The sequence below is a fragment of the Dromaius novaehollandiae genome, chromosome 16 (assembly GCF_036370855.1).
Source record: "Dromaius novaehollandiae isolate bDroNov1 chromosome 16, bDroNov1.hap1, whole genome shotgun sequence".
NCBI classification, from domain to species: Eukaryota; Metazoa; Chordata; class Aves; order Casuariiformes; family Dromaiidae; genus Dromaius; species Dromaius novaehollandiae.
The window spans coordinates 8,556,051-8,568,743 of NC_088113.1; the positions used below are offsets into that span (position 1 = coordinate 8,556,051).

The 12,693-nt window shown below is 43.9% G+C and overlaps 1 long non-coding RNA gene across 1 annotated transcript in view; it reads left to right on the forward strand.

Moving 5' to 3' along the window:
• The first annotated feature begins 1,544 nt into the window (after window positions 1–1,544).
• The window catches only part of LOC112979126 (uncharacterized), a 69,987-nt gene continuing 58,838 nt past the window's right edge, over window positions 1,545–12,693 (forward strand). Inside the window, exons 1-3 of the long non-coding RNA XR_010391866.1 lie at window positions 1,545–2,070; window positions 3,198–3,406; window positions 4,173–4,326. This is a non-coding gene — a long non-coding RNA (uncharacterized LOC112979126). The remainder of the gene's footprint in view (window positions 2,071–3,197; window positions 3,407–4,172; window positions 4,327–12,693) is intronic.

Sequence of the window (12,693 nt, forward strand, 5' to 3'; positions counted from 1 at the left end):
AGCATTTATACAAGGCCATTTTCTTGCTGACAAATTGTGGGGCAAATTGTTCTCGAGAAAGTCTGTCAGATGAAAAGGTGTTATGATTAAACTGTTGGTGTAAATTTGGGTGACAATAAATCCTTTTATTGCATTAACTGGATTTATTTGCTTGCAACTACCATTAAGGATTCAAAGAAATAATAATAAACAGGTTGATTTTGCACCTGCTTAAGGGTAATTAATATGCATTCTAAAAATAGAGTGCCTGCTTAAAAAAAAAAGTCTGTTTAGTGATCTAGACGCTGCTGATCAGGAAATGGATGTAGAATTGTCTGCATGTATATATTAGCATTGCATTAGCAAAAATCCTAAAATGCGATGGTGATGTGGCAAATCCAGGAAGGGCTCAATTCAAATGCAGGTGGGAAGAGCCTGATTCTGCAAGCCCAGCTTAGGTGAGGGCTTGTGTGTATGACCAGCCATGCCTTGCGTAAGAGGCCTGTGACCTGGGGGGGGGGGTTAGGCCAGATGAGTTTATATCAGTTATGTGTCCCCAGAGAGGATGTATAGATGCAATTGCATGAGCCCTGCTCTGTGGAGAATGGTTATTCTGCGCCCAGGTGGGAAGAGCACCGGGGTGACCAGGCATGTTGGGTTAGGGCTGCTTTACTACTGCTTTTCTTGGCTTTGGTGAGCCCTTTTATGGATAGAGCTGGTTAAGAGGAAATTTGGCAGTTCTTGTGGTCACTCTGCTGTTGACCCTTCTCTGCTTTTGCTCCAGCCCTGTATCAATCACAACTTGTAGGGGATTTACAGGAAAGCTTTTGCTGCGTATGGAAGGGTTCTGTAAAGCTGGGGTGATTCTGCGCAGGAAAAAATAGCATTTTGTTTCAGTAAGAGTCTAGCCACAATTATCCCTACTGTCATCTTAGCTAAAAGAAGGTGGCGATATTAGTTTACCTGTGTTTAAAAACCAAAATGAATGGGTAAAATATATTGAAAAATGTCTAGGAAGCTAGAAAAACAGAAAGTCCAATATGACAAGAGAGATGTTTTGGTGAACCCTGCAGAACAAAAGTTGTTTGGGTGATGGCTCATTATTGTTCCCCTTGAGGAAGGAAAAGCAAGCAATCTTGAAGGGATAAGGATTTTTTTTATGTTATACTTTAACTATCAAGATCAAAAATGTGTTACTGGGTGGGAAGTTAGAAAAAGTAAAACTTTGGAATGCCTTTTCAGAAAGGGTTTTGGGGAAGGGCTGTATTAATTCTAAGAGGACCCTTGATAAGCTTCGAGAAGGGACTGTAGGACAGAAGTGATGTGAACTTCTGCGTAGCCTCTTTGTTCACATCACTACAGGAACCAAAAAAGGAGCCATCGCCGTTTGATGAATACATGTCCCCTGCTGCCCTGTGTTCGTCTGGTCATTTTGATCTTCTGCCGGTTGCTTTCAGAGTTGAATGAGGCACTTCTTCCTTGCCTTCAGCGTGTTTTACAGAGAGACGTGGAAAATCAGTGACAGCTAGAAATATAAGCCTGGCCAGCATATTCTGGTACATCCACTGGTATTAAAAGCATCTCTGAAGTAGTTACTTGATAAATCTTGCTTCAATTTCAGAGTTAAGCTGATTGCTGGATAGTGAATTGGGAAGGGATCAGATTACAGGATTTCTAACTGCAGTAACATGAGGTGTGGTATGTTTGCTAGTGTCATTTGGATATTTTTGCCTATCAATTTCCCTACAATTTAGGATGCCACTGCTCTCTCCTCTCTTTTGCGACATGCTATTTTGTGGCTTTTGAGTTTTGTACAAGAGCTCTTGAAGCTTGTTAGAGGGTGTGGGTGAGAGTTGTTTTGTGGCTGGTGGAGAGTGGAGCAGATGCTCTGTGGACCCTTCTTTGTAGGGCTCGGTCTGGGCTGTTGTGTGTCTTCACAGTGTATCCAAATTACCCCCTCATCTTTCTTTCCTGTTGTTTTCCAAATGTTGCAGTTCTGAAGAAAATCTTCAAAATAAGAACAGGTTCCTTGGCTGAACATAAAGCTGTGTTGTTAAGGAACATTTCAGCAGGATATTTTGCCTTTCCATGGTGAGTGTCTGTCTGTCTCTCTCTTTCTTTTTCTTTTTCTTTTTAATTTTTGATTTAAAAAAATCATTTTGCCCCTAAGAAACCTTTGTAATTTACACAGACAACAATAATAGTTCTATACCTAAAGATGTTTGTTTCTGTTCAAAGAAAACCACAGATCTCATTAAAGCCAATGGCTACCTGAGCACTTTTCTTGAGGCTCGGCATGAGGAATAAGTCACTCCCTTTCCCTATGAACAGGCTGCTGTGTAAGGAATTGGGGACTGTAACTTCAAAACGGCGTAGCTTTAGCAAGAGAAAGCTGTCGGAGAGTGCAGACACCCATGTTCCTCTGTACAGAGACAGCTGCAACTGATCACTGAATAGAAAAAGAGCTCTTGAAAGGCTGGAGAGGTTCTTATATGCTATAGCTCCTAAAGCGCTAGCCCTCCTGAAAATTCAGCTCACACTTCTGCTATCTTTCACATTGCTATTGCATGCTGAAATCTACTTTGAGTCATTTCTTTCATGGTTGTTTAGCTTGAATGTGCAAATATTCTAACTTTTTGCCAGTGCTTTTACAACCCAATTTCGCTCTGCTGCTACCTGGTTTGCTAGTTGTAAGCTAGTAAAACAATGTAAATAATTTAGCGTATATTAGACTAGCCATTTTGGAGGAGAGTGTTGGGTGTTATATTATTACAGCAGAATTATTCCCAGTAGAACAATGGGAGGGATTTTCATGAAGTCCAGATGCCCCACGGCTTGCAAGTTCATTGCTGCGCTACAACCAGTCACATCTGCTTGTGGTGCTTTTCCCGATCATAGGGCCTTGGGCAGTAGAGTGTTACAAAGCTCACTGTTTAAAGGCCGACCTGTTACCTAAGGCAACTTTAACTATTCCCTTTGATAGAGCTCCTAAGAAAGGGGCTGAATAGGTTACCAAACTGAACGTGTCCTGGTAGAGAAGCTGTGCTTATTGCACCATGTCCATGCGAGTTGTCTGCATATGCAGGATGACCACGAAGCCAGCAATGGCTCAGACTGCGAAACTAGGAAGATGTTTCCTACCCTGGATGGCTGCAACACTCCCCCCAGGTGCTCTCACGCTCAGCTGCTAGCTCCTGCTTTCCTCTCGATTTACACAGCTGTGTCCAGAAGCACCCTCTGCTTGAGTGAGGTGCCCAGGCCAGCGATGAAGGTTTCTCTCTGGGCAAAATCTCTTATTTCACAAGTGCCTACAAGGTTTGCAAGAATCTGCCGCTGCCCAAAAGAATGAAGCCCTGTTTAGTGACTGGAGGAAGGAGCTCACAAGGACTCTTGTCTGATGTCTTCGTTAATTTTTGCTTTACTAGAGGTACGGAACGCATCATCAGCTCAGGGCTGGGAGGGCATGGGATTGAGGTGTGTTATGAAAAAGAAAGATCCCTCTACCTTTAAAAAAAAAAAAGTTGTGCTTAATTTTGTCTTATTTACTTTTGCCTCAATTCCAAGATAGGATTTTTCTGTCTAGGAATTATTTTTCTTTAAAATATTCTTCCACACTTGCTAAATAAGAGGGCTAGTGACTAATGACTTATGGATACATGCCATCGACTTTAAATCATGTATTTTGGGGCCTGCTTTGCTGAAGCAGCTAGTACACACAGGGGGTTGAGCTGATTTTACAGTCATTCTCTAAAGCAGGGAACTTGCTTTTCATCTGCATTTGGCTTAGACATTGTGTTTAATGTGGCCCACTCTACAGAGAGCTGAGTAATTAGGTTTGCACTAGCATTAATTTACCTTTGGTCCCAGCCTTATTGCTGCAATGCACGGGAGTGTCAGGATGGCGGAAAGACAAGACCTTGGCCACTAATTTCCAAGTTACGTACGGATCTCTCTCCTTTATTTGTCCCAACTGGCACCGCTGTTTGATCGCTCACTGCTGACTTTGACAGCCCATCAGCATCCCTCATATCCAGAGCTAGTCAGAAGTATTTCAGTCAAAACTAGTTTGGGGAAAATGCTGATAATTTGAAACATGGATTTCTCCCAGGAATGTATCAATTTGAGTAATACTTTCATTTGGAAGGTTTCTTAGATGCAGGATTGTATTGAATTGGATTTCTGCCTTGATCCAGAGAGGCACTTTATAATCTACCTCGGGCCAGGAGGTCTAATTATGGAAGATGCTGAAGTGGGATCCGGGAAGGCTGCGTTCAGAGTCCTGCTGTTTGCGGCTGTTGACCGTTCCGAGGCAATGGAATTGGTTTTTACTTCGCTCTGAATTTTATGGTAAGTAGTTCATGATTTAAAACCTTGAGCTTGTTTATTGCAGTAATGAAAAGGGCTCAAACCAAAAGGAGGCCTCAACTGACTCCACGCATACAGAATAGCAACAAGTCCTTCTCTCTTTGAAGTCTGGCATATCTATAGAGACTAAAAGTTGTGAAGTGCTGATTTTTCTGTCTTTTTAAAGATGTCCCATCCCAATGCAGAAAATACTTTCTTCTTTTAACCTTGAATACTTTCACAGGGTAAGCATAGACTTTTCCATGTGATTCTACTCATATCATTGACTTGTTGCATAAAATTGTTGCATATTAGTTATTCTGGCACAGAAGTTTTCAGATGGGGAATGTGTGGAGCAGAGTGGCTCTCCTCTAAGTATGACAAGGTTATCAGAGGGTAATGTGGTAAATATTTTTCATCCATTAGGGGATTATAAAAAAGGTGCCTCACACTCCTTGGCATCGAGTGGGGATGGACAGTAGGAGCATGGTTGTTAACTTAAGCGGTAAAGCACCAGCAGTCCTCTGGCTGCTCCAGGAGGCAGGGCTTGAGTAACATCTGACTTGCATGCATGTGTGTGTGTTTATATTAAAACTAACTAGTCAGATCAAAAGAAACAGCAGATCACTTCAGATTTTCCATCTGCTTCCCTATTTGCCTCTTTTCCACTTCTTTTCTTCTTTGTTTCCTTTTCCCATCCTCTCTTTCTGAGGTTTTTCCTTAAATTTTTACTAATCTCATGTCAGCAAATGCAGCACAAATTTTTAGAAGTACTGCTGACTGCCTCAGTGCTCAGTTTGTGTGCCTTCTTCCTGTCTCCCACACAGTCTGACCTGACTGTTGGGAGTGAAAAGGACCTTTCACTGGACAGGACCTCATTGTGCATTAGCCCCTAGTCATTACCGAAATAAAGATGATGAGTAATTTAAATCATAAGGTATTTACTATAGTGTTAAATAGAGAATACTATAATTCTGTGCAGTTATTCTGTGCTTTTCCTACATAAAGTGGGATTCAACCTCTTTATGTGTAAAATGATACTGAACCTTAACTACCTTATAATATTGCTACATTATTCTATAGTTATAGTCCTAAATACCACAGCTTTTGTCAGTTTTACTAGGTAGGTTTCATTCCTTCCGTTAAAAAAACACAGTAATTTTTAATAGGGGTAGGTGGCGGCAGAAGAAAATGACTCATAAAACACTTCTGATGGACTTGGCTTTATAAGCCTGGGGTCTGAGCCTTCATTCTTGTCCTCCGAAGGACATTAATTCTCATTTATCAGTACTCTTGGTAATCTCTCCTCTGTGTTTAGTTGGCTCAGAGAGGTGGGCAGCCAGGGATTTTCTGGGTGCATCTATAGTTGGGGTTTAGTTTGGATCAGGAAGGCACTTTCAAAGCAAATCTCTTGGTTGGCTTCACTTACTGCATTTTGTTTCACTTCATATTTCAGAGTGTCTGAACTAAATTCCTTTAAAACTAACCAAAATGGAAAACACACTTTAAGAGTGTGGCTAATGACTGCAGCCACCAAGGAGCATGTAGTCCATGGGACCAGGCTAGAAGTGATCTGGAGCAAAAAAGCCTAACTTGTGCCTGGTGTGGTTGTTAGGTTCTCAAGACCAACTGCTTGGCTCTACAGATCCTCTTGTATTGATCTGCCTTCCCTGGTAATGTAGACCTAGCCTCTGGACTGGGAGATATCATTCTGCCAAGTTTGGACCCAAGACCAGTGACCTGATGGGGCTGTCCAGTCCCCATGCAGTGAGGGTCACCTTGGCTCATGAGGACAGCCAATGTAAGAGATGATGAGCAAGAAGGTGCGGGCTCCTCATCTCCGCGGGGTCAGGCAGCAGAGTCTTTCTGGCCGCAGGGAGGTGGCACTTGGAGCGCAGGGGCTGGGGTGAGGGAGGCAGCGTGCAAGCTGGCCACATCGTGCAGCTGGAACCAATCGTGGCATGGCCTGGAGCACGGCAGCTGCGGGAAGGATGGAGGGTACGGAGGACGTTTTGAGGGGGCTGCAGGGAGGTAAAGGAAGGGATAGGGAGGCAGTGGGAGGGTGACAAGACAAAGGGGCAGAAAAACCACTGCAGTTTGACCTTCCCTAATAAAAAATAAATAAAATTTATGGCCTCAGTTAGACATGCAGTTCCTAGTCTTGACTGGGAGTTGCTCGTATGCTGATTTGGAGTGTTTTGGGGACGTGGCCTCCAGTCTGAAGGATATTTTTGAACAGAAGACGTTTATAGCGTTGTGACGTGGGCTGGTTTGGAAAGCATAAGCACTAGTTGGTGAGGAGTCCTCTCGGCAAACAGACGTGAGCACAGCGTTACAGCAGGCTGCAGCAATCAGACACGTAGGCATGTCCTGAGCCTTTACCAGGCTTTTGAGACTTTTTGCAAGGGTTGCCTTCCCTGTTCATGGCACATTTAAAAGTTTTGAAATTGTTGTTTGTCTTCTGCTTCCATCCCTTGTTCAGCCACTGGCATACAGGCAGGACGCGCTGCCTCTAATTCTCCCTTTCCCTTCCAAACAATAGTGATCTATGGATGTGTGGAACTGAAGCTACATTAATGGTGAAGACCCTGCAGCAATGAGGCTCGAGTTCAGGGGAACTTCTGTCCATTTAATTAAGAAATGCTACTCATACAGAACTGAATGCACTAACCTAATTTACTGCCATGTCTGTCTGTCTCTCTGTCTCGCCTTTTGTCTCTCTCTGCATCCTATACAATGCCATTGTATCTTATTACTCGAGCTAGGTAGATTCTTGCTTGGCTGAGCCGAGATCAAAAAGTAATTTTTCTTTTTGCAACAGCTGATTAGAAATTCATTTATTTTCACATTAGACATTTAGCCAATACCTCCCTCCCCGCAACAAACCAATCCCCCCCAACTTCAGCAATTTAGCTCCATTTGTATAGTCTGCATAATGGAAGACAGTGAGCCTGTTAGAAAAATGTGGCCCAGGGCAAAAATTAAATGCAGAATCATGTATCAGAAATGAGATGTATTTACTATTGTTTTTGAAAATTAATGGTGCATTTTTAGTTTTTATAATGTAATTTAATGATGCAATTCATCTAATAAAAAAGCACATTTTAACTCAGTCATACAGACCTACTGGGGCAGGACAAAATGTACCTTTCAGATGTAAGATTTCTAAAAAATGCTTCAGGCTCTTTTTCTGAATGCAAAAAAAAAGAGAAACTCTTTGCATGTGTTGGCTAACAGCTGGGATATCAGCAGGAGTCCAATAAAAAGGACATTTTTCTTTCTAAATATTGGTGTTTGTGCAGCATACAATAATATTATAAATGCAGCACTGGGTTTGAAGTACAATGCTGCAGCTGATTACAGAATGCCATATGGTGCTGGCATGTTAAACTGATACAGATTGAATGGGGACTGTAGCTTTAAATGCTGTGGACCTGTGATTGTACTAAACTACACTAAATATACTATGCAATGTCAATGTACAGAGCTATCATGTTCAGCAGCAAAAAGAAAAGTGTGTCATAATAATAGGAATTGATTGGAGAAAACCCAAAAAACCCAGAGCTGAGCATATACTGCTTCCTTAGAGCAGCTCTTAGTGGACTGCAGGCTGCAGAGATGCTGGTGCGTACAGATACTTTTTTGGTATACAATTTGACTTAAGTAATATAAGAGCAAGGGCTGGGAGGAACACTAAATTCCCTGGTAGCATGTTTCGCTGGATGCTGCATGGATTGCAAAGCACAGATTCTGCTCCTGACTTTTTTTGTAGAGAAGTACTTGTGCCTTGGCTTTCTTGTCTAGAATATTAAAACAATTTATCTGTTTTGCATCAGCATTTTCGTCTGCTTTGCAAAGTTGTTATATTACACGTCATTTTGTAAAGTGAGCACAGGCAAGTTTTCCATCCTCTAAAACCTCCTAGAAGTGTGGGTCCATAAGTGGGCAAGGAAAATCCTGGGTAGTGCTGCCTTCTCCCTCCTGCTGCTGACTGCACATTCCCACCAGCTCTAGTGACTGTGCTGGGATTTGGATACTGCGGGGAAACTGGCCTGACCAAGACAAAAAAGATGTTTTTTTGCCTTAAGCTGATCTGACTCATTGCTATAGGGCTGGAGGTGAGGGGGGTGCAGAGGCACGCAAAGGATGAGGATGCCTTTTTCAATAGGAACATGGGTTTATGGTTGACTTCACATGAGCATGATAATTCCCACTTACTTTTTTAAAGGCACTCCTAGAAAGTACATTCAGGTTTGATTTCCAGCTTCAAATTATGCATCCATCTGCTCTTTCAAAACTTTCTTTTGGACAAAATTTGAAGCTTCAGCTGAATGCCTAGTGTCTAATATTAAGATAACTCCCGAGGATATTAAAAATGTACGTTTCCGAGGAATGACTGAGCTTAACTACATGAACACTCTACCAGTTTGACATGGAAGATTTTGTACAAAGCTGTGGAAGGTGGAGAAGTCTTTTAATCTGCGGATGAATTAAATATCCTTTTTTCCTTTGTTTCCTGCCTCTGGTTGCATGATTTCCCAGAGGGCCCAGGGAGATGGTTCCTGTGACAAATAAAAGGGAAGATCTCTTTATAGACTCTGGCAAGGCACTGCTTGAGGAATGTCCTTTGCTGTTTACGTGAGGTTTAGTGAAAGGAAACATGAACCAGTCTGGGTCTAATAGGGATCCCTCTGTTCAATTTCCTGGTATTTTTGTAAATGCAAAAATAAAATACTAAGGTTGGGTCTGTATTTGGACAAGTTTTACTGAATCCTAGGACCAGCTGCCTTTTCCCTTCCCTTCCTGGCCCATCTTTGTTTCCACATGTTATTCAGTCTGAGTCTCTGACCCCACTGGATTGATTTTGAACCATCCCAGCCAAACACATCCCCACGGCTGTTCTTCCCACCAGGCCTAGACTATACCGTCTCTGTGTTGTTCTTATTCGTTCAATTTTACAGACTTAAGAGAAAGCCCTGGAGAGAGGAGCCAGAGCAGGGCTAAAAAGATCTAACCATCCACAAAGTTTCTGATGCTTATTGCATGCTGTAACTCAGTGTGCGGTCCAGGAAAGTGCTCCCTGCTTTCCTGTGCCACTTAATCTAAACAACATATGTAGAGAAACGTATCTTGGCGTTCAAATGCAGCAGTTAATTTTTTTTTTTTTTAATGAAGCCAGGTAACTTCATGACCATCACAATGTTTATAGCTTGATGCACTGCAGTAGGGTTGATCCCAGGACTGGATTTGCTGCTGGACAAGGAGGGCCCTGGCTCCTGTAGCACTGGCTTTTTGCACTGTCTAGAGGCTTTATAGCACTCGGGCTTCACTCTGCCTCCTTGATGCTAGGTGGTAGATGCAGCCGGCATTAATCTAGTCTCAGTTAGCTGCTAGCAGAGCCTGGCAATCCTCCTTGAAGCTACCTATGAGCATTGTGGATTTTTGATTTTGTCTACAACATCATGTCATCGCTGGTGGATTTAAAATTTAGTGAGATGAAAGTCTGACTCAACATGACAAATACTGTGTAGGGCTTGATACTGGTAAATCAGTGGTGCTTAGGAGCTTAAGCCAGGAATCAGGGTTGTATTTTGCAATTGAATGGTCCCGGCCTCAAAGAGATTACAGTCTAGATAAAGTAAAATATTTGATGTAAGGAATATCTCAGGTCAATCTATTCAACAAAGAGGTAAATCACTGCTAGGCTCTGACCTGTAGATGCATTTTATATTGTGAAAGAAACTAAAAACATTTTGCTGGGTGTCAGAATTGAGGAGACTGGAGTCAGAGGAATGTTATGTAGTGAGTGAGTTACTCAGACGGGGGAGACAGAGGTAGATCATAAACTAAACACACTTCTTAAAATTGAATGAATTCTTCAGCTTTAACTGGGAGAGTGAAGGAGTTGAGACAGACCTTACTTAATAAAAAGTTTGAAAAAGAATTATAATTTGCTGGAAGCCTCATTATTTGTTGCAGGCTGTGTACGAATAAATTGACATTGGATTTCCAAAAAAGCATTGCATAATTTTTCAATGAGAAACCCAAGCGCCTGGGAGATGATGTTATGGTGTGAATTACATTGCAGAGCGGTTGTCAGCTGTCCCTGTCAGCACTTTCTCAGATGCCATAATGCGCAGTAAATGCTGTGGCTGCAGCTATTGAGGATTACTGTGGTGGTGGTTTTAGGGGAAGCACCACAAATTAACAGCTGAAGAAAAGTGGCTCTTTTTTCTGGTATTATCCTGTCCCTAAACAACACTTCACTTGCTGCAAGCTATCACTACTGTGGCTGTGGCTATTTTTTCCTCATCTTTTAAAATTAAGCATGGGTGTCCTTTTCCACTTTTGCAGGGTTTACCAGGAAGAACAGCAGTGTTGATCCAAATCTCCCATTAGCCTGATAATGTTTTCTAGCTCAAAGGAGGGTGAAAATATAACCCTTCTTGCAGTTACGATTACTGTCTCCAAATGCCATCTAACTACCCAGCGCCTGCACCACAGACCCCACCTGAGGTCAGGTCTCAATCTTATTAAGGACTGTGAGGGACAGCGTCCCTACTAGACAGACTGTTTAAATCAGCAGGGCAAAAGGAAACAAGGGTTTGTTTTATTTTTCAGATGGGGAACCGAGATGCGAAAAGACTAAAAGACTTGACATACAGCTGTGTTGCGGGGCTGTTTCCTGGTCACCAATACAATTTCAGGGTTGCTGATGGTCTCCTGAAGTTACTGGCAACTATTGATGATTCTCATCTTGTCTCATTAGGGATCTCAGTAGGAAGGGGAGCTGACATTACTGGAGACAGGATTAGTTGGGCTTGCTTGCTGCTGCTTATCTATTAGTCCATGAGAGAAAATAAAGTGGTTGAGCAATTGATACTTCTGGGGGACCCGTGATCACCCTGTTGCTTTCCAGTTTGAAGAGATAGTGCAAGGTCCTAAAGTATGCAGCTTATAATGCCTTTCATTCATGGTTCTGAAAGTGTTTTGTGAATGGAACAAATGTCATCCTTAGTGATGAACTAGCTTGCTACTGCTGTTCCCACGTTACAGAAATGCTATACAGGAGACATCCTTAACCAAGAAATACGTAAATAGGTAGCAACCACATCTAGAAGCCCTTCACTACTGGTTTGTAGCCCAGATGAACTGGTCACGGCTTTATTTCTAAAAACTTCCCTCTCTTGCAGCTAGCTGGGAAACTCGACTCCCAACCCTGGGTTCGTGTTCAGTTATTCTTGCTGGCTCTGAGCTGCTGTCGCAGGATCTCCGTGCGGCTCTGCCGTCACCGGCGGGCCCCTCATCTCCGAGGAGCGCCCGGGTATCCTGCGTGCCGCCAGGGCTCGAGTGTCTCCAGCAGCGGGTACCTGCTTGTGCCCCGCTTCCCACTGTGCCTGCGCAGATCGGGGCTGCGTGTGCTCGGGACGGTTTTTGCCACTTCGCAGGTTGTTTTGTAGCTTGTGTTAAAAACAACACCCTTCTCATTAACCTGCTTTCAAGCGAGCAAAACCAGCTAGTACTTCAGCTGTGCGATCTGAAGTCCGCCAGGCCCTCCCTGGCTGGGAGAGCGGTTTCTGCAGGCACCGGGCACGCGTTGCATCCCCGCCTCTTCCCTGCAGGTGCTGCTGTTCGACCGCTTTGCACGTTCCCCTTGGCTGTCGCTGCAGGTAGCAGGGTGAATTTCACCAGCACGGACGGGCACAAGTACAGGCCTGGCGGCCGAGCGGTGCGTCGTGTTCGCCCGGTCTCTGGGACGGGTGTGAGGGCAAAGCACCCGCCTTAGTGGCGGGACACCCGCTGGGTCGGCGCTGGGGTTGGTTGGGAGGCCGAGCGGGTGCTCCGTCCTGCTGCGACAGAGCCAACGCGATGTGCAAGAGTGAGCGTAAACCGTCCTCGGAAAGCGGGGGGACGGCAGCAGCAGCAGAGCCACGGGGGAAGACTGGGAGCAGCTCTCTGAGTGCTTCCAGGCTGTCCTCCAACATGGGCTTTCTACTTGACCCCGGCTGCCGCCATGCGTGGGTCGCAGCATCCGTACATGGAAAGAATACGTAACTGACCCATCGTTAAATGCACGTGTTAATTATCACGCAGCCCCGAGCAGTGCAGTGACTGCAGAGTGTCATGAGTGTGGTGTAGGCAGCCTGGGGCAATGGGAATAACTTCAGCCCAAAAGGAATTTAACAGTTTTTTAGAGGATGGACTGCCAGAGCTTTTGTGTGATTCAATCAACTCCTTGTTGGCTCAAGTTGTAGTGCTGCTGTCCTAGAGAAGATCAGGCCAGGCCTTTGAGGACTGTGATTTCTTCTGGAGATCTGGAGCATGGAGCACAGGGCGGAGAGAGGGCAATGGGCAGCTGTTATACAGACG